The following is a 24,196-nucleotide window of genomic DNA, read 5'->3' as shown; positions in this document are numbered from 1 at the left end:
TAAAACTTACAAATAAAATACAAAAAACTGAGTTGGAAAATAAATTGCATTTGTTACATTTAATGCCATTTTAAAAGCTGAGTCAAAATTGAATGTCAGAGCTAACGTTTATTATACACGTGTTGGAGCTCGTTAAAGCTTTCGTGGAGTACTAAAATGCCCCATAGGGATCCTCAAATAGTGATGGAGTGGTCAGAAAATGAAATGTAAGTTTCCAATAGCCAATAGTCCTGTGACACATCTACTACAACTATCACAAAATACCTGGAGCAAATCTTGCTTTTCAGTTTTTAGTCACAGCATCATTCCTGTTTACATTAGCCCTTTGTTTGCATCTCAGTCTGTTTATTCTTCCTCCTTCCCTCTGAAGCGGAGGTGGGATGTTTGAGAGAGAAGAGAGGGAGAACAGGGAGTTCTGCTTGGCTAGCTTCAGTCTGAAAGAAGATGTTGTCTATTTCAGAGTTGGCTGAGGGACCAGGGAGCATCTGGACCGAGGCTGACAGAGAAGTTGAACAGCTTCTAAGCCTGTCCTGTTCTTCTCCAGCTTTATGGGGGAGAAGAGGGACTTCTTTATTTCATAAAAAGTGAAATTTCAGACAGAACTTCAGGCACATATAAAATGCAAGACCAAAAACAAATCCCAAAGCAAATATAAATACTTTTTGGATTGCCATTATGTTGAATTATTACTGTGATTTTTTTCCCTTAGTTAAGAAATGAAGAGATAAATTTATTGCAGTGAAGGAAAATGAATAGATTTTCTTATAATTTATTTTCCTATCCAAGAAAATAAGTGGGTCCATTGCTCATTAACATAGCAACCCATTTCCTTCTAAAGATGAAAACAAGCCCTGTCAAGAATTTTAAGGATTTGTCTTATTTCCAAAGAAAGCCTGTTGCTTAAATCAATGTCTCAAATACTGCCATATATCTGGTTGCCTCAAGCAAGGTTGTGATGGATTTCTTCATAACCTCAGTCTTTCTGGTTGTGGCTACCTTGCTGAGAGAAGCTGCAATGATCTGAAACTTCCATGCTAGCCCTCAGTTAACAAAAGTCAGCTCATCCATTCTGAGCCACACAGAATGACAAAACATTACAAGGTAAGTTAAGAACAGCATGACAGTATTTTGGCAATAGTGTAATTCTCAAGGAAACAGTGCAAAACCTGAAGGAAAAATAGATCTCCTCAATAGGTCCAATTTGTAGGAAACAAGCAAACACGGAAAGTGAAGAACAAACAGTACAATTTTGTAGACTTAGGCAAAGATTTAGTGGATCTGGGGATTTATAGTCCACCCATGGGTTTCCACCACACAGCTGTACATCTTTCCATGCCTGCTCTGTATTACGATATGCATAATAGCAATAATAGCTCCCATTCTAATTTTCACCATAATAAGCATGTCATTGCGCCCATTTTACAGATAAGCAATTATACAACAAACTCAAGGTCACCCTTGAGTTGTATGTAACTGTGCCAGTTCTTATTCTGAGCTTATGTATTGTAACTATAACACATTATCAAATGGTAAACTTGGAGGAAGTACCCAAATGGATTACTAGCATGAACTATGTTCAAATCTATAGCACAGAAACCAAAATTCCAGATGGTGGAGAATATGCCCTACTGTACAACCTACTAAGTTGAGTAGGAGTCATTTTGAATGTTGAAGGAAGTCTCTCTTTGGGCTGTTGTCTCTAAAATTCTTATGAATCTGCTAAATAATATGCACTTTCAGGCTATTGTGAAGAGTAAATGAGCTAAGTCATGTGACCCTCCTGACAGAGCCGCTCTTCTCTTCTGCCCATGAGGACCAGTCTTTAAGGCTACATTAATGATAAGAAAAGTTGATGAAAAATGCATGAAGACACACATAGTATTCTCTTACAAGACCTACACAAAAGACATCTCCGTGGGCATAGGGACATTCTAGAATTAGCAAGCAGCACAAACTGTTTTTCTATCATTGGGTATTCAGCCAATGCTATTTTCATCCCCAAGAGTATTTTGAAGGCTGTCCACGACATCCGGGAAGTTTGGCTCTGTTAACCATTTAATCACACAATATTCACTTGGAAAAAGATATTTTATATCCAAGGATTTCTTCCTGCTGTTTTACGCAACTTCTTTTAGAACTTAAGTCCTATTAGGAGTTCCTGGGTGACTCAGCGATTAAGCAACTGACTCTTAATTTTGGCTCAGGTAGTGATCTCTCCTGGGATCCAGCCCCTCGTCACACTTCACACTCAGCATGGAATCTGCTTGTCCCTCTCCCTCTGCTCCTCCCCCCAAGCTCTTTCTCTCTAAAATAAATAAATAAAATATTTTTTAAAAAAAGAACTTAAGTCCTACTAGACAATAGACAAATTAAGGCAGTTCTTCAGTTTTCCCTCCATTCTAAATCTGGTATAAGAAATATGATCTTGAAACTTCCTGAATTTTAAAATTGCTGGCTCTGGTTCAAATTGATTAGAAAACAGCTGAATTAATTGGGAGAAGGAAAAGGGGTCATATGGACTCAGGCTTTACTCATTCACCAATTAGCCATGTGTCCTGAAGACACTTCTTCTACTGTCTGGGCCTTCGTTTCCTCAACGGTAAAATGAAGATGATTTGCCATCTAATCCCATGCCTTGAATTTGCAAATCCTATGATTCTGATAAATAGCATTTCAAGCCCAGTGCTCTCTGAAATCCACCTGGGACCATGGGAGGCTCTTGAATAAACCTAAAAGGAGAGAGTGAGAGGCAAAATGGTCTGGATCCAAATTATGTAGACTCCAAAGTTGAAGCATCTCTGGGTTTTAGATTGCCCCAACCCTCTTTTATCTCTTTTTGGCTGTTGTGGTTTTTGGTGTTTTTTTTCCCCACAAAGTCTGAAAAGTCTGACAGGAGTGCAGTTTCTAACACAACCAAATTCTACAGTGCCTTTAATGCTTCCATTTGGGAGCAGGAGAAGCAAACAGCAGGTAAGTTCTCCATCCATCATTTTTCTTCTCCAATTATAAAGTTAGTCGAGAAGGGATACAAAAGAGACTTTGACCTTACCTATACACTTATTTATTTATTTATTTATTTATTTATTTATTTATTTGAGAGAGAGAGACAGAGCATGAGCAGGGTGAGGAGCAGAGGGAGAAGCAGACTCCCTGCCAAGCAGGAAGCCTGATGTGGGGCTCAATCCTAGGACTCTGGGATCATGACCTGAGCCCAAGATATATACTTCACCAACTGAGCCATCCAGGTGCCCCTATGCTTTATTTATTTCATATAAAGAATGAACTGAAACAAGTAATTTAATATTAGCATTCTTGAAAGGTGAACATCTGAGTTTTTGTTACATTATTTTCAGTATTTGTATTTTTAAAATTTAAAAACATTAAACACAAAATAGCAAGACAAAAAATTTAAGATTTCCTGAGAAATTTTAACAAACTTACTTAGAAAATTTGAAATCAGACATGCATTTTATTTTCTCATCCCTAAATTTGTTAATAAATTGAATATTTCTTTCCTTGGAAAAAAGAAAGAAGAATTCATAAATGACAAAGTAATGTTTGCTACTGAATTAACATTTTGGTTTTCTACAATACCTATAATAGATGCAAAATGTCCATAAGTCTTCAAATTCTCTATTACCAATATTTTATTGTCAAACCAACTATATCAAGATTAAAATTACATTACGATAAATACAATTCAATGTGCATATGCTTGTGTTAATTGGACAATTTTAGGTTGCAGGAAAATTGATACTCTTAGATTACCTAGCTATTAATTGCTTGCTATAAACATCATATTTACTTTCATATAAAATGTACAGATATATAAGATGCATCTCAATTTTTTAAGAAAATTTTTTGAAAAAAATTAAAGTGATTTTAAAGTTCTGGATATATAATATAACCTATTAATTCTGAAAGGAAAATATTAAATCACAGTGCTAAAGAAAATGTATAGTGATTAAAATGGACATATGCTAGGTGACAATACAGAGCATATTTGCTGGAAAATTAATTTTCATACTATACAGGGGCACTGCAAGAGCAAATTAGTGTATTCTAGTGAATTATAGGGACTAAAAAGCAAGCCACATTATAAAATAACTTTGATTGACTTCTAAATAGAAATAAAAGGCAAATATAGCAGTAAAAACTTATATAAACAAGCAGCAAAATAAAACTCTGAATGATAATGTTTTAGTATATATAGACAAATCATTAAAGTTACAAAAATATAGAAAAATAATTTTGAAGACTACTGTGCCAAGATTTTGCCTTTGTTTGAAAATACCCATGTCTGTGAACAGTTATTTTGTTATGAAACTGAATAAAAACTAAATTTTATTCTTAAAAAAAGAAAAGAAAAATAATTTTGAAGAAAATAAGTCACACTTCTGTATGACTGAAAACAAATCTAGCCTTAACATTAACACAAATAGGAAAATGGAATAATAAATAATGTATTATAATAGAAACTTATATTTAAATAACTATCATTTGTATATATGTAATAAGCAGATTAAGTGTGAAAAAAAAAAGTACTAAAAGTTTCAATCTTCATCCTCAAAGACTAGAAAACCCTCATCTTCTAAAGCAGGGAAACCACCCTCCTGGAAATCCGTTCTTACTGCTAGAATCTAGATAATTCTCTTTCATCATCATTGGTTTCTCTCTACTGGATACTGAACCATCACTATCTTCAAACAATAATCATTGTCCATAGAGGTGGAGACATTGCTAATTCCATATGTTTAAGGGATTTTACCACTACCTCTTGATATTCAGCATTCCACGATGTCTTAATTCATTCACACGCTTGTCAAAGAGGGACACTTCCTTCCTCCTGTCAGGGTTACTTCAGAAGCCCTGGCTTGTACCCACCTGTTCCACTCCTTCTTCCTGAATCCTTTAAATCACACAAGGACACTCACATCTGAAGCTTATGACTGGCCTTAGTCTGTTCAGAATTAACAGCTAAATAAGTGTATCCTCCAAACACGGCACAGACTAATAAAGCTGAGATTTTAAAAAGCCCAACAGGTTGCCTGGACCTGTCTCTGTCTATTAACAATTTTATTCCATCCTTGTTCATCCACCATTTGCATGGACACACATATAAATTTCATTTGAGAGTTTTTCTTTTGATACAATATTTACTATTATAAATGGCCTTTCGTGAAATTGGCACATGCTAACACAACTCTGTGGTGTTCCTTCTCATGTCCAGAAGTTTTAACAAGCACATATTGTACGTTTTAAAAGAGTCCACATCTTTCTTTTTTTCTTTTGGTTTGCACAATAAATATCAAAAGAACTTTGGCCGTATATCTGATCTATGAAAGACAAAACTTAGCTTTTCTCCTAGCATTGTAATGTATTTAAGTTGATGATTTTAACTTACTGTGGACTGGGTATATTTTGTGCTCAATATAACTCAATTCTCCTCATTAGTCTGTAGCAACAAAAGAGTTAATCCCTCTGTATATTGTTACTAATAGTTGGTACATTTTCATTTCAATAGTTACTAAATTCTCTGAGTTTCTTTTAACTAATATTCAAGTTTATAAGATGTTGTGGATGTGGCCACTGTGGAGATTGTTTTGTTTGTTCTTGTTATATTGTTACATCTACCAGCTTCTCCCCTCTCTTCTTGATTTCTAGAATCCTCATGATTTATTCAGGTTTCAGTAAACAAATGCCAGTAACCAAATTTTTCCTAATTTATTTTACTAAATCATTAATAGGGAGCATCTACCTAATATTGTAGCAATGTCTCCATTGATTTTGAGCCATGGGTTATGGTACCAGTAAATATAAAACTAAAATGTGAAAGGAATAACCAAAATTCTACCTATGACAAAGTGCTTTGCTACTTTTCTTTAAAAAAAAAAAAAAAAGGATGTGAAACCCCAGTCTTGACTAAGTTACTTTGTGATATCATCCCACCCACCACTAGGAGGTCACAGCATGGCCACTGTCCTTCGTGCACTCTTTACCAATAGTAGACTTACAGATTAGACCTTCTATCAACATTTCCCTAACCTTTCTAGGTACACTTTTCATTCATAATGTGCATAAGTGTTTATCAGAGTTAACAGAGTAATTAAGTAATTTAAGAAATTATTTTGATGTGAGTTATGTATACTGTTAAGTAGAGACAGTGGGGTGATATTAACTTCCTTCTGCCTTTAGGCCAATCCATTACTTTATATCTTCAATTTTTAACATTCCATTCATAACGTAGACACTGTTATAATTCTTTGGGGTAAATAATGCATCTTTTGTATTATCAAATACAGCATATGTAAGAAAATGAAAGAGACAAAAAGAAACCTCAGAAGTCACAGAGACTAAAATGTCATTCAAAATACAGAATCGCTCTGTGGCTTAACATTAGCTTCCCTGACTCCCCAATGTGTCCAGAAGTGTCCCTCCCCAGAGTGTAAATGCTTGTTGCTCCTGTAGCGGGTAGACTATTCAGATGGCACAGCTATTCCCTGTCTGTATTCCTTCTCCTCCTTCTGCCACAACCAACTTTTCTTCCTCTGTCCTTTCTGCTCCCAGTCATGGAATCTGCAGCTTCAACTAACACAAAGCTTTTTTTGCTTACCCTCTCATTTTTGCTGATCTCTTCCCTTTAGCACAAATCTATCATTTACACAATTATTCAAAAATTATTTTTTGAGTACCTAATATGTAGCAGGCACTCCTCTAGGCATTGGACACATAGTATTAAATAAAACTATAGCCCACATTCTAGTGGGGGCAATAAACAAAATAAGTATAAAAATAGTGTGTAAGTGATGAAAATTACTACAGGAAAAAGGAAAGTAGGGAGTTCTAGTGCAAGAAGTTTGCAATTTTAGAAAGGGTGATCAGGCAAGTGATATTTGAGCAAAGATTTGATGGAGAGGAGAGAATGAGATACGAGGCTGTCTGGAAGAAGAGAGTTCCAGACAGAGGACACACAAGGGCAAAGGTCCCAAGGCAGTGGTGTGCCTGGAATGTTTGAAGAACAAGGAAGCCAAGGTGGAGCCAAATGAGTGAGTGGTGGAATGGTAGGAGAAGGTCAGAGATGCAATAAGATGCCAATTTGTATAGGGCACTGTCAGACACTTAACTTTCCTTTTGAGAGATAGGAAGCCTTGGAAGGTTTTGAGCCAACAAGAAACATAATTTGATTTATATATTTAAAGAGTGAGTCTGGCTACTCTATTGAGAAAGCACTATGGTGAGCAGTGGAGGATATAGGAGCAGGGGTTGGAAGAACATAAGCAAGACAGTAAGTTAGGAAGCTACTTCAAGCCCTCAAATGAAAGAGCATGGTGAGAAGGTGAGAGCTATAATTTAGGATATGTTTTAAAGGTAGAGCCAACATGATTTATTCATGGATTTGATGTGAAGTATAAGATAAAGAGAAAAGTTTAAAAAAAAAAGACTCTAAGGATGCTGGTATGCAAAACTAGGACAAATTTGCAACTTACTGACATGATCAGAAATTTGCTTTGCTTTTAGAGTTGGTATATTTTAAGTGCTTATTATATATCCAAGTGGAGATGTCAAAGACATGGCAGGATATCTGAATCTGGATTCTAAGAGAAGGATCTGAGCTAGAGACATAAATTTGGAGAGTTTTAGGCTATCAAATGATATTAAAAGCTACAATACTGAGTGAGAAATTCAAGATGTAAGCATATTTACACAAGAAAAAAGATCCAAACATTTAGCTCAGGAGAAACTTGAATTAGAGATCAGAGAGATGATAAAGACCAGCAAGGAGACTAAGAAGGAGAAGCATGTGCAATTAGAGGAAACCAAGGAAATGTCATCTTCTGGAAGCTTAGCAAAGCAAATGTTTCAATGAAGAAGGAATGATTGACTTTGTCAAATGTCGCTCACCATAGAAGTATGATAAAGTCTTAGATTTGACTGCTGGATTAGCAACATTTGTCTCTGGTGACCTTAGTAAGTACAGTATAAAATGCTTGACTAGGGGCACCTGGGTGGCTCAGTCGTTAAGTGTCTGCCTTCGGCTCAGGTCATGATCCCAGGGTCCCAGGATCGAGCCCCACATCGGGCTCCCTGCTCGGCGGGAAGCCTGCTTCTCCCTCTCCCACTCCCCTTGCTTGTGTTCCCGCTCTCACTAACTCTCTGTCAAATAAATAAATAAAATCTTTAAAAAAATAAAATAAAATAAAATGCTTGACTAGAGTGGATTTGAAAGGTCATAAGAGGAGAAGAATCACAGCAAATATAGACAATTTGGGGGGAGATTTTCTGTAGAGGCAAACTTAAAAATGATAGGCTGGAAGATACAAATTAAAAAGTTTGTACGCTGCCAGGAATGATCCAGTAAAGAGAGGAGATCAAAGGTACAGAGACAGAAGAGAGATTGCTGGAGAGATATCTGCTAATAAATTAAAGAGGATGGATTTCTGTGCATTCAGTCAGTGAAGGGAAAATGTAACCCATGGTCACCAAAAGAAGGTATCCAAGAAAGGAGTAGACACAGGCAAATAGATACATTGCTGGAGGGAGCATATAGAAAATATTTTCTTTGTGAAATGCAAAGTAGCTGAGAGTGAGGATGGAGGAAGAGGTGTTGGATGCTTGAGGAAAGTAGAGAAGCTATGAAAGAGTTGAAGAAAGCAAGTGAGTGAAGGAACAGTTCAGCAGCATAAGGGCCCACTGGACACGAGCAGTCATAAAGTTGAATGAGACTTGCCAACATGGTTGAATGTTCTCCAGCTACTTTGAGCTACATGATGCATGTTAGCCTTGAGCTGACTTTAGCCAAATGATTCTGAATTAAAAAAAAGAGAAGGCGAGGGCAGTTTGAGGGTCTATGTGAAGGATGGATTATAACGGTGGAGCACAGACTTCACAGTGGATAAAGAGGAACGTGGGTATATGAGGTGGTGTGAGGTAGTGAAAGTGGTGGGGTCAGTGGGGTCTGGGTAAGGTCCAAGCTTTGTAGGAGCTTGGACAGAAAGCAAATGCATCACAAAGATGAGAGTCAAGTTGGGGGATGTGCTTGAACTGAGACGATGGAGGTGTTGCCCTTACCAATAATGACAAGGTCTGAAGGGGCCATCTAGGGAATGAGTGACTGAGGTTGAGTGAAGGAAACTATCTTTGAAGAAGAGACTAGCAAGGAAGTGAGAGGCCAGGATATTAGAGACATTACACCCATAGGTATTAAAATCAAGTTTAAGATTGGAATAGCGTTGACGTGAATAAGGAGACAGTAGCTGAAAACTTCAAGGAATACTCTGGGATAAATACAGGTTTTGTCAGGACAAAGCTATACAATTTGGAGAACCCTCTTTATAGAAAATGAATACAAAATTACAAGTAAACACCATAAAACCCAGAACAAAAAAAATTACTGTTAGTAGCATTAACTGCCTGACACACTTTTATCAATTGCCTGAATCCTCTTTAGTTATCTTTTCATATGACGGTGATTTTGTAATATTTTCTATAGAGGGAATAGCAAAATAATTTTGTCTTTTTTCAAGCATGGTTGATGGAAATTTGGGGGTTCTTTATTATTGATAGTTTGTGTTTTCTTAATAATTGATAGTTTTTTCTTTCAATTTCAATAATTTCCTTGTTGGTAATGCTACAACTGAAACTTCTTCCAGTTTCTTATCCAGAGGCTCTTGTTCAGGGAACTGTGCTCTAAAAACTGCAGCCCTTGTAGCTTATTTGGGGAGGGTCCCATCAGCCACATAACATGCATTTTATTCTTGTAGAGTGTGGACATTCAAGATGTCTGCAGGAGCAGATTGTCCCCACGTATAGGTGGTGAGGGCCCTCTCCAGGGCATAGATAGAGACCCCCAGGCAGGCAGCACTCCAGGCCTTCAACACCAGACTGTCACTGTGGCTTTCTTTCCCTTGTCCTGGTGGAGAAAAAGCCTACTCTAGGAAGGGACATGTAATGTGAGGGGCCCTGAAACCTAAACTTCATTGGCATCACGATAAATCCATTTCTAGTTTTAGGAGCTGGAGAGGGAAGGAAAGAGTCAGAAAAAAGGATGTACAAAGCCATGTGGGGATGGTGGTGGTGACCTCAGAAGCCTGGGCTTCCAGTGGAGGTTATGTGGATGGGATGAAAAGCCTAGTGGTCTAGGCACATGTCAGTGATAGCATTTGGCTATGAGGATGGGAGTGACAGAGGCAGTGAGTGGTAACAACCCAGAGTCCTAGCCACCTCTTCATCCCACAGTGGTGATATAGGGACCAGAAGAAGAGCAGTCTTAGCCATAGGTTCTTAGGGCTCTGTTCTAAATTCTGAAATGCTGATTCCTATGGTTCTGCCTTGACTCCTGCCAAGTGAGATGTAGAGGCCAAAGAGGAGGATGGTCTTACCCTGCAGTACACAGAACTTTTGATCCTTTCTGTGGAAGCTGAGGAGCAACCTGGAATGCAACATGGAAATGGGGCTGGTTTAGCAGATCTGGTTTCATACAGTGCAGAAATTTATGGCATCAGTGCCTTTAGCAACCACGAGAGCATTCTCCAGGAGAGCCTTGGCTTTGTCCTCTAGTATTCAGCGTTCAGGCTAAAAACCAAGTGCAGAAAGTAACAGAGAATCCAGAACTTCCAGCTGGTTAGAGCTGAAGGGGATTGGGCAACATCTCATATTCCTCCTGGTGCTGAGTCTATACTTTGCTCCACGTTTTGCATTCTAACTCCACCCAAAAATATCTGATGGTATTAGCCAGGTATCATTTACTAGAGCTAAACTGAAACCAAGAGGTGAAGGTTAGAGCAAACCCCTTTTTAGCTGAGTGTAGGGAAGAACACTGGCACAGAGCTGACATAGAATGAGCTCCACTGTAAGGTAGTGGGTTTTCACCACTGAAAATATTTTAGCAAAGACTTCAGGATCACTAGCAAGAAATAATGTAGAGAGGATTCATTCATAAAATAGGGAGGTTGGAGAGGATAAGTTCTAAGTTTCCTTGTAACTAATAATTTTAGAATCCTTTCAGGCTTCCATGAATTTCTACTACTTTCAGTCTCTTCCTATTTAAAAACGGGCTTCATGTAAGTTAGTATGTCTCTCCACCTACACTATAAGCTTCTTGGGAAGAGGTACCATATTTCATTTTCTTTTCATATCCTCAGAATCTTGACAGAAAGTTGAAACTAAGTATTAATTGGCTGATTGGTGGTTTGGTAGACTCATATTGTTAGTGTGGTTGCCTAGTGAGGAAAATTACTATGACCTCTTCTTTCAATAATGTCACATTGATAACAATAAAACAAATAGGGCAAAATATTAAGAAATGATGAACCTAGTTTTAGGGTTATGGAAGAAGATTGCACTATTTCTGCTTTTTATTTTTCCAAATAAAATAGTTTTAAAGACAAAACTCACTTTTTAAAAAAAAGACAATGAGAATTGACAATAGGGGTTTGGTTAAATCAATGTAGTGTAGTCATACTATGGTTGTGATTAAACATGGGGAAATGTCCAAGAAATTTTGCTTTTAAAAAAAAAACATTTTATCACTTTCACTGAACCAAAATCACTGTACCCTCTCTACAGGAAAATGCTCACGTGGCTTCTTTCTGCTCCTTTTCCCCCTCATTGTTAAACTGAAACAGCATAAAGAAATTTTATGTTCACATGCTCACTCTTTCTTCATCTTGATCTCCTGAGGTCCCAGAATTATTTTCTTTCAATAAGAAAATGCTAGCAACAACATTTCTTCTCATTCTCTCCAGCCAACTTGCTTCCTAATTGCTCCTCATTGTAAACTTATCATTAAAACCACCCAAACACTACATAGCATGACAAGAGGCAAAGGGTAGAAACTGAAATCCGGGTTGACTCTGACCAGTGTTCAGCACCAGTGATCCTTCCAGAGCTGATGTTGTCTCCATTACATTATTTCACTTGCAAAGTCAACTCCATGAAAATGGTTGCTGCAGACAGACGGAGCTAAGTAATAGAGACAATTCTACTTCCTTGGGAATCTGTTTGACCTTTATTTACTGTTATCTTAAACGACAACAGACCTCTATTCTGATCTTTTCCCTGCCACTCAAAAATTCCCACTGGTACCTCGCTATAGACTGAGGATACCAGCCCTGACATACATCTAAAATATATGGCATTGAACAGTAGGCAAGGAAACTAATATAGAAGGCAGGAGAGGTAGAGCTTCATGTTACCCAGCAGCAAGGTGTTTGGGAGAGCTATTGTCTGTAATGACACAGGGGGCAGGCCAATGCCTACACCTTGAAGCTAGAGGGAAAGACGTGGGAAAACTGAAGGTGGGTGCTAAGTGTGGTTGTATTGACTCCAGTCATCAAGGGGTGTCAAGAAATAAATGGTCTCAGGAATGATTCATCCAGTGTGCAACAAGCAGATATAAAAGTGAACACAGGAAGTCCAGAAATTCAGAGCCTTAAAGGACTGGAAAAAACAAATACTTCTGAATCCCAAGCATTAACAGGTGCTACTAAAAGAGACTTTGAGAGCAAAGGTCCATAAAACCTTTCAATTTGGTAAAATGACTAGGGGCAAAGAACACATGGAAGGTATGGCCTCCATAGTTATTGCAGCAAACCCCAGGGATGAAAGAGGGAGAGAAAGCACAAGAGCCACAGTGAGATTGAGAGGGGGTGGGAGGAGCTAGAGAGGCAAGAAAGCAAAGAAATTAAGTAAATTTGAGAATTATTCTTAAAATATCTTTTGAGTGTGGTTAATGGCATATGGAACTGACTGGAAGCATATAGGACAGAAACCTACTAAGTTTTTTTTAATTCTTTTTTTATTAACATATAATGTATTATTTGTTTCAGGGGTATAGGTCTGTGATTCAGCAGTCTTACACAATTCACAGCGCTCGAGCTTTTTAAAGATAAAATTTACATAATATAGAAATTGCCCATTTCAATAGCTTTTAGTACATTCATAGAAGTGCACAATCATCACCACAATCAATTTTGAACACTTGACTTACCACAGAAAGAAACCCCATACCCATCCCCCCACCCCAACCCTCTTCCAGGCAACCACGATCTATTTAATGTCTATAGATTTGCTTATTCTGGAAATTTCATATGCATGAAATCATATATGTCCTTTGTGTCTGATTTCACTCATGAAGCATAATATTTTCAAGATTCATCCATGTTGCAGCATTCTTTCTTATGGAGCATTCTTTTTTATCACTGAATAACATTTCATTGTATGGCTATACCACATCATGTGTATCCAGTCATCAGTTGATAGATATTTGTGTTTTTCCGACTTTTTTCCAACTGTGCATAATGCTGATATAAAGATTCATGTACAAGTTTTGATGTGTACATATGTTTTCAATTTTGTTAAGTATATACCTAGGAGTGGAATTGCTGGGTCAAATGGCAACTCTATATTTAATTTTGAGTAACTGCCAGACTGTTTTCAAAAGTGGCTGCACCATTTTGCAATCCCACCAGTAATGTTAGGGATTCCAATATCTCTGCATCTTCTGCAACACTTGCTATTTGTTTGTCTTTTTAAATTATAGTGTCTGTGAAATAGTATCTCACTGTGGTTTGGATTTTCACTTGCCTAGTGACTATGTTGAGTATCTTTTCACATATGCCTTCTTTAAAAAAAAAAAACGTCTAATCAAATCCTTAAAAGTGTGTTGTCTTTTTATTGTTGAATTTTAAGAATTCTTTATATATTCTGGATACTAGACCCTTATCATATATATCATTTACAAACATCTCTTCCATTCTATGAGTTGTCTTTCACTTTCATGAAGGTGTCCTTTGAAGCACAGGAATTTTTAACTTTGGTCAAGTTTATCTGTTTTTTCTTTTATTGCTAGTGCTTTTGGTATTGTAACTGAGAAACCAATTCCAGCCTATCATAATATTCCACTCCAAATACCTCTAGCAGCTTTTCACAGTTATAGAGGACTAGGACTAGGACTAGTCCATATAATTCAGTTGTGTTTTAAAAAATCAGAGATACAATACAATACAAAAATTATTCTGAAATGAGTGAAGTACTGAATTTGCAGGTGAAAACAGCACACCTTCATTCAGAAAAGAGATTAGTCATCAAGACACATCCTGGTTATTGAATTTCAGTTAAGTTGTAATGATTATGAACATTTTCTCCTAATATCCAAGCAGAGAAAAGAAAGTCACCTACAAAGGGGAAAATTCCTTTTAGGCTCTGAGTTTTCCAACAAGTAATGCTAGAAGAAAATGGAAGAAAGTCTATGAAACTCTGTAGGAAAGAAAGTGTGACTATGAATAGTCATGCAGTCAACTTGTGATTGAAGTTTAAGAACCATATTAAAGTTTTTAAAATAGTCTCTGTAATATCACCCATGTTACCAGAAAACCACTCATAAATGTGTAAACTTAAATGTGTAATTATTTATACATAATTCTATACGGCTTATTGATCTCTAATTTTTCTGTATGTTCCCAGTTAGGACTATAAATTCCTTGAAGGCAGAAATATTTCTCTCTTGCTTTTCATAGAACTGGGCCATAGAACATTCTCCACACTGTATTGATTGGTTGTTAAATATTTATGTCCTAAAAAAAAATATGTCTCCAGATACTTCTGTACCCAGCCTCTCTTCCTGTAGACTTTGGAAAGTTGATTTCTCTAATATAGCTGTTCTCAAACTTTAGTCCACATCAGGATGACCTGGAGGTTTTGGTAACACAGACTGTTGGGCACCATTCCCAGAATTCCTGATTCCACAAGCCTAGGGTGAGACTGGCAAGTTTGCATCTCCAACAATTCCTAGGTGTTGCGGATGCTGCTAGCCCAGGGAGCACATGTGGAGAGCCGCTGTTCCAATGCATCGGTCCCCAACTTTGGGAGTACATTGAAATCTGAACTCACCTGGGGTGATTGTTACTGATACCTGGGTCTCACACCCAGACATAATGATTCAGTCTATCAGAGAGGGGCCTAAGCACTCAAATGATTATAATGTGCATCCAAGGTTGAAAACTACTACTACAGTGCCTTAAGCAGGACTTCCCTTCTCCTTTAGCATACGGTGTCTTCATTTGCATCAAGATATGGATATACATAGATATCTTTACTTGAATATGATGACTAATTAAGGCAGGGACTTTGGCAGTTTTATGTACTGCTTCACTTCCCACCATCTCTAATGTTGATCACTAATGGGTGGTCCAAAATGGTTTTTTTTTTTTTTTGAAAAGAAAAAGGGAATGACAAAAGGAATTGGGACAGATCAGAAAAGGAATTATAGTATATTGTCTTAGTGGGAATTCCCTCCCATATCCTCCCATAAACCCCAGCCTTGTGTGTAAGACAGAATCTCACTCCCCTGAAAGTAAATTCCTGCTCCAAATTACCTTAATCTATATCACCTCGTCTCCTAAACATCTCAGAGATTTGACCCAGGATTTGGTGATGCTCCTTGATAGCTAAGTCCCACAGGGGCAGGTAGTTGGAAATGGGGGCCAGAGATCCTGTCCCCTGGTATGAAAAGGACTTGGAGGCCACATCAGACTTTTTCCCCTAAATTTCTCATCATCGCAAACAAAAATATGCCTATTTTTAGAATAACTCAACTTTTTTATGTTAATTCTGGCACATGGAGTTTTCACTCCACTATTCACAGAAATTACTCTTGTCAAGTTCAGCAATGGCCTCCCTCTTCTCGAACATAATGGTTACTTTTCTGACTTCATCTTACTCAACTTCTCGACAGTTTTGACAGCAATTACCACCGAAGATGTTTTTGTCTCTTACCTTAGGCCATATCCCATTCTCCATTTTCCTTCTACCTTATGGCTGCTGCTAAAAGCTCCTTTGCTAGTTCTTCCTCTTGCCTCAACTTCCAAATTTTGGAAGGTCCTTACATTCTTTCCTAAAGTTGCTCTTCATCGTAATAATCCTCACCAGGGATAGTCTTCAGAACTCTTGAGAGGGAATTGGGGAGAAGAAGGAGGGAAGGGGAAAAGGGTAGTAAATTTTTCCCATTATGCTATATGTATATATATGTAACATACAGTATATAATTCATAGGTAATATTCTCGTTCTGTTTTAGAGACACCTTCTAAATTACCAACAATTTTACTTATTCAAAATACATGGAGACAAGGAAGATTCCTCATTCAGAATCTCCCAGGCCTTCATGATGGATTCAGTCGGAAATAGGACAACTCAATCATTTCTTGGAACTTCCATTTCACTTGGCCCGCTGTATGGGAGGTCCTTCTCTTTGGTCTTACATGTACTGCTAATTAAAATTCTGACTGGGTTTAGGATCAAAGAACCCTGTCCCATTGCATTTCCACATTCTTCCTTCTTCTTTCAATGTCTTCCAAGATCTATTTTAAACTGGAAGTGTTGCATACTTTTCAAAGGCCCTTTGACCTGTTCCCATTAAATCAAAAGGGGGAAATAGGTCTCAGCCATTCACCTAACAGCCAATCAGGATAAGTCTGAGGTCTGAACAAGTTTCTCTTACTCCAATGTTCCCACCAGGAAAGTGGTTATTTCCAAATGCTTCCCAGCCAGTTGGTCTATTGTTAATCTGAATCCATGTTAGGGGGTAATTTTGGAATTCAGTTCTTTGGGGGTAGGAGGGCAAGTGTGCAAAGGATGAAAGTCCTACAGAACTTTTACAAACCTTAGGAGACTGACACAAGAGGTTTGCAATGAGCTGGAAAGGAGTGGAGAGAACTAATATGGCCCTGGATCTTTTCCAAATCCCACCCCAGTGTGCTTGGCAGCTCACATGATACCTTGACTTTTCCAAATATTGGGAAGAAAAAGCAGCCAAGGTTTTATGCAAGAATGAAAAGGCCTGAAGCACTTCAATTTCCGGGTGGTTAAACAAAAGAGGACACACACCAAGAAAAGCCACTTTAAGAGCGTGCAGAAGAGCTGGACAAAAGAGAATAGGCATTTAATTGGAGAAAAAATTAAAATGATCTCATTATTTGGGTATAGAAGAATTGCCATATAGGTGTGTTTTCATAAATTCCTTCAGCTTCTCCCAGTGATGGAGAATGTAATTTAACTAGGACTTAGAGTATACAAAGGATGAAAGTCCCAAAGAAGTTTTACAAACCTTAAGTATGGATACAAAAAGTTGGCAATAAGCTGGAAAGGAGTGCAAAGAAGGAGTGTGGCCCTGGATTGAGTTGAAGTGATATTAATCATGAAACACAATTACCACATAGGTAAAGCTATTCTTATCAAAAACTCGGCACACCTACTTACTGGATGGTACAGTTGCTAATGCCAGGGGGATCCCAATTTCACAGTTAGTACACTTGATACCCAGAGACATTACTTAAGTGATTTCTCCACAGGCACACACTCTCCAGGGAGCAGTGACCTGGAGCAGAGCTTGCCTGACCAGGACAAATCTTCTGTTAGTAGTTACCATAAAACTATCCATCAAAAAAGTAAGCAGAGTGGGAAGGCATGAAAAAGAGTTACAAATTGATTCCAGACTCCTCTTCTTTTAGGCCATTATGAAAATAGTTACCGAATGTATTGAAAAATTCCTACCAGGGTATGACTCCTCCAATAACTATTCCTTTCCCCTGGTCCCCTGAGTAACAAGCTGAAGGAATGCCCAGGCATAGAGCTCTGCGCCTTACCTGCGCCATGAGGGTTTTCTATAGGGAAGGTAAGCACAGAGAGGTATAACTTCAAGAACCCTGCTGTGGTCATAGTCCTCTTTCATGTTCTCAGATACCTGAAAATCCTTTACTTAGGGACATTTTATTGAGCTATTGGATATAATCCCCCTCTGGAAATCTTAAACTGACCACTTTGAGTAATATCTGAAGAATCATGCTGAACAAAGAGAGGTACCAGAACACTGGAAATAGACAAGTGGGCTAATTTTATATAAGAAATAACAAGATGAATTTTAGGGTTCTAACCTAGTATATTTGATTCAGATACCTGAAAAACTATTATGGAATAGTCAATTTATTGACAGCTTAATTATACTTAAAAAGGAATAAAGAATGCATCCAACCAAATGACTTGATTTAAATTTTTGATGGGGTCAGTAGGCATGTAAATCAGAAGAGCTTAAACAGTGTGATTCCCTCGAAGTGTTTGACTTGATGGAGAGATGAAGGCTGAATAAAGTGTTATTAGACATGTTTGTATTTGATGTAATAACAGTGGTGTTGACACCAAAGGGTGTTGACACATCAATTAATGTTAGCCTGGAAGAAAGTCTCATAAAATCAAGATGGTAGGGATAGCTGATAATGCTAGGTAACAGAATCTACATCCAAGATGATTTCCAGGCCTAGAATGAAGAGCCAAAAACAAATAGATAAAACATATTAGAAATAAAAGTAAGAAAAATGTGAAATTCTGATTTCAGATATTCACAAATAATTATACAATTCCAGTGTAGATAACATCTAGCTTGGGAGTGATTTTTGAGAGAAAGGCCTGAGGATGAATTATAATTGCTTTAAAAAGGGGGAGGGGTGATCTGGGTGGCTCAGTCGATTAAGGGTCTGCCTTCGGCTCAGGTCACAATCTCAGGGCCCTGGGATCAAGCCCCACACCGGGCTCCCTGCTCAGTGGGGAGCCTGCTTCTCCCTCTCCCTCTGCAGCTCCCCCTGCCTGTGCTCTCTCTCTCTCTGTCAAATAAATAAATAAAATCCTAAGAAAAAAAAAAAGGCCAGGCTTAAGCTTCACTTATAGAAGCATGGAGTCCACAGCAAGGCTGGTAATAGGACACACAGATATTCCCCCAGGACTCCCCCAGCTCTCTTCATACATGTGTCAGAACAGACCATTGGCCACCTGTCCTGCAGTCTCTCCTTCCCACACTCTTCTTCTTTGCTTGCCATGCTTTCCCAGGAGTTTCATTTTTTCTTCCTGTCAACCTGCCCAGATGCTAGTCAATCATTGCTTACCTTTAACATAGTCTTTCTCACATTTCATCTATTGAAAATATAATGACCCTACTCATTTTGAAAACCTAGCTCAAATCCTGCCTACTTTGCATGAGTCTCCTTTCACCAACAGAAATAATCTTGCTAACCTCTGTGTGTTTATGGACTTAGTGGCACTTGGTCCTTATGGCTCTCATAAGTCTTATCAGATACTATCTGTATAAGCCTTGTTTGTTACATATCATGTTTACATCCTAAACAATCTTGTAGGCCACTGAGGATATAGACTACATTTTAAAATATAGTTTGCATTTGTAATATAAGCATATTTGTGTCGTGCACAAGAAAGGAAGAGAAGGAGGGAAGAACAGGAGAGATGAAAGATACTAGTGGCCAGAATGGGTATGGGATTCTAACTACCTAACTACTAGGAAGGAAGAGTTACAATCAGTCATGTTAAATGTTACACTGAATATGATACTGGTTAGCCAATTATAAAGCTCTACATCAATGTGAAGAGTTAATCTACACACACCTTGGAATAATCAGGCTTTGCATTTGTAGGCTGACGTTTCTCAGGCTATACGAATCAGTCCCTTAAAACACATCATTGCTGTCATGGCCCGACCACTCCTACATGTTGGCAAGTGTCTCAGATAACATACACAAAGAGAATTTATTCACAACCCAACATCTCAATACATAAGATAGGATGACGAGGTGCAGAGAAAAATGTGTTTCTAAGGCCCACAATAATTTATTAAAAGGTCAGGAGGATATATAAGCATTTTCCCCCTGAGGCTTATGTAGACAAAACTAGAGGAAAATGCAAGTATAAGATATATTACATTTCAAGCCAGTAAGGGCTGGTCCAGAAACCTTTAAAGAGGTACTGCCTGAACAACGAAAACTTGTAAGCAAGTCTGCCTCAAGAGAAAGAAAAATGCTCCCCAAAAATGGAAAGACCGTGGTTCAAGAGGATGATTAACCGTGCCAGCAGGTTTTTACATTAACCAACCTATTTTGTTGGTTTTTGAAGCAAATTTCTTCTAGAATTTTTTAATAGGTTATTACTCTTTCTATTGATTTTCTCTAATCTCTACTTTTTTCTGAAATCTGAAATTCACCAATCCTGGTCATTTTCAAGAACATGGCTAATGATCACGAACTCTATCAGCATATCCCCACTAAGACTGATACATCTATGATAGGCTTACATATACAAAGGCAAATTTTTATCTAAAGGGGCTCCCAGACAAAGATTCTAACCCTGAACCGTCATCACTATATAGATAGCATAGTAGCCCGAGGCAGAGGCTCTGCCTCATGCCCATTCATAATGGAATGAAGAAGTAAATGTGCAAAGTTTCTCATATAATCCTTGAACTTGGACATAAATACATCAAAGGTTTGGAAGAGATTTTGGTAAGCCATGAGAACAAAACTCAGATTTGTTTATGACACCAACCCAAACTGAAGATCTGAAGGGTGCTTTCATTTCAAATTCAGGGTCATTTGACACAGGCTGATGGTGAAATGTGCCAAAGTATTCAAAACCAAGATGGTTTCACTCAAACAGTGAAGGGCGTCAGCCTGTGAAAACTGCATCAGTTAAAAAAAAAAAAATCTCATTTAACTTGCTGCAAATCCAACCCATTAAGTTCCCCTGTAAAGTGGGTTTATAGAGCATATGGAACTTGCTGGCTTCTTGGGATATTGCAAAGACAGATTTGTTGATGGAGAATATTATACATTTTTCCCTATTTCCTACTTCAAATTTATTATTCTCTCCTTTTAAAATATTTTTTGCAGAAAGTAAAGTTTGGATCAAGCCAAAACCTCAATCTTTATATTTTATTTTTGAATATATTGTAGGTAGACACTTGAAAATAAATGTTTTGAAACACTTGTTCTCTTTTAACTAATCTATAACAAAGAACTTAAATGAACTTTCCAAGATGCTTATCAATTATAAGATGTACAAAAATTCTTCAAAATCATGAAAATCTTACTTTTAAACAGCATATATTTGTATTATCAGAAGAAGATATATTCAGTGTTTTTCTTCAACCTTCAGATAACTTTTCAGATGAAGTACCTCTAAATTTAAAGCAATGATTCTATGGTTAATCTGAAACAAAATTACAATATAAGTACACTCCAGAGAGCACAAATATTCTGGAAACATGGGGGGAATAGTATATTTATTGTACTTTTTTCAGACTAAGGATCAGACCTATTGCTTTAGAGTTACTTTACCTAAAAAGGTGTCTGGAGGTTGAGGGAAAGTATATTAAGTATGCTATTTGAAAATGTAACTAATAAACTATTTGAAATAAGTTTATCCTCTGTTACCAGACTTTTCAGACAGCCTATATATTATTTTGGCTCAAATAGCAGAGAATTTTACATACTAATGAATTACATATGGGTTGCAAAATTGCTACCCAATGAAAGCTAAAAATATGAATGTACATATTGATCTACAGAAAAGGGCTGATTAAGGCAAAGAACAGGGCATAGAATCTCACAGAGAAAAAACTTGAACAAAAGTAAGGGATTGTCATTCCCCCTGGGGAACCAAGTTTCTAATAAGCACATGATTACTAAGTTGTGGGATGCTCAACAATCTATCACACAGGTATTGATGGTTGGCGCAAAGTCTATGGTCAATTATTTTGTTCATTTATTCCACACACATTTACTTAAGTACCTACCCTGTACCAGGGATCATAATCCCTGGGAAGATTTTTGTTATTATGCGTGAAATTCCTAAAAGACACAAGACTCAAAATGTAGCTCAATTCACAGCATTGACACCCCTTCTCTGAACACTCCAAGGAAGCTTGCTAAGGAGTACAATTCATAAGGTGTAGGGAGGAGGCTTGGTTCCTCTGTGAAACATAGTTTCTAAGTTTTTGGACAGTGCCTTCTGCAGCACCCCCCTGCTGTTCATTGGCCTGGGACCATCCTTAGGATAGAGGTAGATGATCTATTTTGTTACCTCTGGACAAGAATTGAGCCCTAAACATAGCATCACACAGCTACCAAACATAAATACACATCCAATTTTAATCTTTGGCAACATTACACAAATGTGGACTACTTTATTTGATTAGATTGTAAATGAGCAATATACAATTTATTGTAGATCAGCTTAATCATGATTGTTACTGTAACTCCAAACAAGACATCCCAACTCAATTCATTTCCTCAACCAGATACCTCTACTCTACATTCAAACTGACATTCAAATATAAGCATTCACATATCGAGAAATATGCTAACTTAGAGTCACACTCATTGAAATTTCTCCTTTAATATTTTCCCAAGATGTTATTTCAAGTGTCTTTCCCTTATTCGAGTCACACCTACCCAAGACCTTCCATTCACATTCTCTCCATTTTGTCAGGCTATCAGTCCTTATGCTCCCTCCATTATTATAGGAACTCTTGTCACCATAATATTAGTTTGTAAATGTGAAAACTGATGTCTAAAAGAAGTAACAATCTAAGAGTAAGCATCAGACCATGAAAAAGCTCAGCGCAACAGAGAACACCAACCACAGAATCATGATAAATGTGCAACACACGTAGTCCATGTCCCTCCAAATTTTACTCTTAATATTACTGCCAGATTAATTTCCCTAATCTACTAGTTAGAATATAGGTTTAGCCTTGTTGACAAAGACCCAAAATAATGTTATGTGCTTCTACTCCATAAAGTTTCTATGGGCTCAGGCTCCATCTGCCTTGATATTCTGCTCTCCCAAAGTGCTGTCTTTATCCATATGACCTTCTCCACCAAGCTCACTTTCAAGCCACTATGAAGGAAAGAAGTGAAAGGGGAGAGCATGTCCAGTCTTTACTGCCTTTGCAAAGCATGGGCATGGCATATGTTATTTCTGCTCACATCCCCACAGTCAGTCTTAGTCATATGGCCACACCCGCCTCCAAGAGAGTCCGGGAATTAAATCTGTATTTTGTTCAGTTTTTAAAAGCTAAAAATTCTATTGCTATGAGAGATGAAAGAATAGACATTGAGGGACAAGTAGGAGACTGCCATACCAAAATACTTCACATGTCTCTGCTCAAAATTTCACATTGAGTATCTACAGTCCTATAACGATAGTAGATTATGGACTATTCAGCTTGCATTGCAGGGTATTCCTGAACAGACTCTTCTCACTCTTTCATTAGCAGCTCAGGCTTTCAGAAGCCCCTAAAATTACTCACTTTACCACCCTGGTTCACTGTGCCCCCTCCCACCTTACAGAACCTGGATCAATTCCCTAATCCCTTTCATAAATTTCTCCCTTCTTGCTATATCCCACAATACCCTCTTTCTCCTCTGAACTCCTTGGGTATTTATTGCCAGACCACTCTTTACCCACTTGATTATTATAGCAGATGCTCTAGATGCCTCATGCCGGTATCCTCCAGTACCCGCTGAGGTCATCCTACTGCAAGAAACTGCAACTCTCCAACTGAAGGCTTTCTCCTGATTGTACAGGAAAAACCAGAAGTGCTGGGGAGAAAGTGCTCTTAGGAGCAGCCCTTAGCTAATGATGGCTGGGAATTAAAGGATAACTACCCATCTCCCTTACTTTTAGGTAGACTAATATCGGGTTGTGTTCTATACCATTTCCCAGCAGAATTACCAGTTTCTTACAGTGGTGGCTAGCTTTAGTTGTCTTCCTTGCCTTCCCTTGTCTCACTTTTTTCACTTTCCTACCCAGGCTTCCAGGAATCAATTCGGAATAAACTAGTAGTCCTCAAATCCTGGTCTCAGTGTCTGCTTCTGGGGAAACCCAAATGAGATAATCATGACCTATCTTTCCCACATTTTGTGGAGTTCTGGGTAATTCAAGTGCCTCCTTTTCATTATCATTATTTCATACCCCCAAGTACCTGGAACACAGTAGTTGCTTAATAGATGTTGGGGGTTTGTCAGAATTCATTGTGTATTTTTTTTCCTTGTCTGTTCCAAAGCCAGTGTAGTAATTTGTTAGTTCAACACCCAAGTTGCTAAGGAGTAGTTGCTGCAAATTTAGAAACCTTTGGTCCAAGCAGGTACCAGCCTGTCACTGACCACACAGTGATTAAACACAGAAGTATTTTACCTTGTGCTTATAAAGCATAAAGCTGTTTGTCTTGGCTTTATCACCATCACTTCATTAAGCGGTGGAAAAGTGAGGTTATACACTGAATCCATTTTGCACTAAGATTTGTTTACTTTCTGTTAAGCAAACGTGCTAATTCACTGTTATAAAATTTATAGTTTACAC

Source organism: Neomonachus schauinslandi, chromosome 8 (assembly GCF_002201575.2).
Source record: "Neomonachus schauinslandi chromosome 8, ASM220157v2, whole genome shotgun sequence".
In the NCBI taxonomy this organism is placed as follows: Eukaryota; Metazoa; Chordata; class Mammalia; order Carnivora; family Phocidae; genus Neomonachus; species Neomonachus schauinslandi.
Note: the sequence above shows the minus strand (reverse complement) of the source record.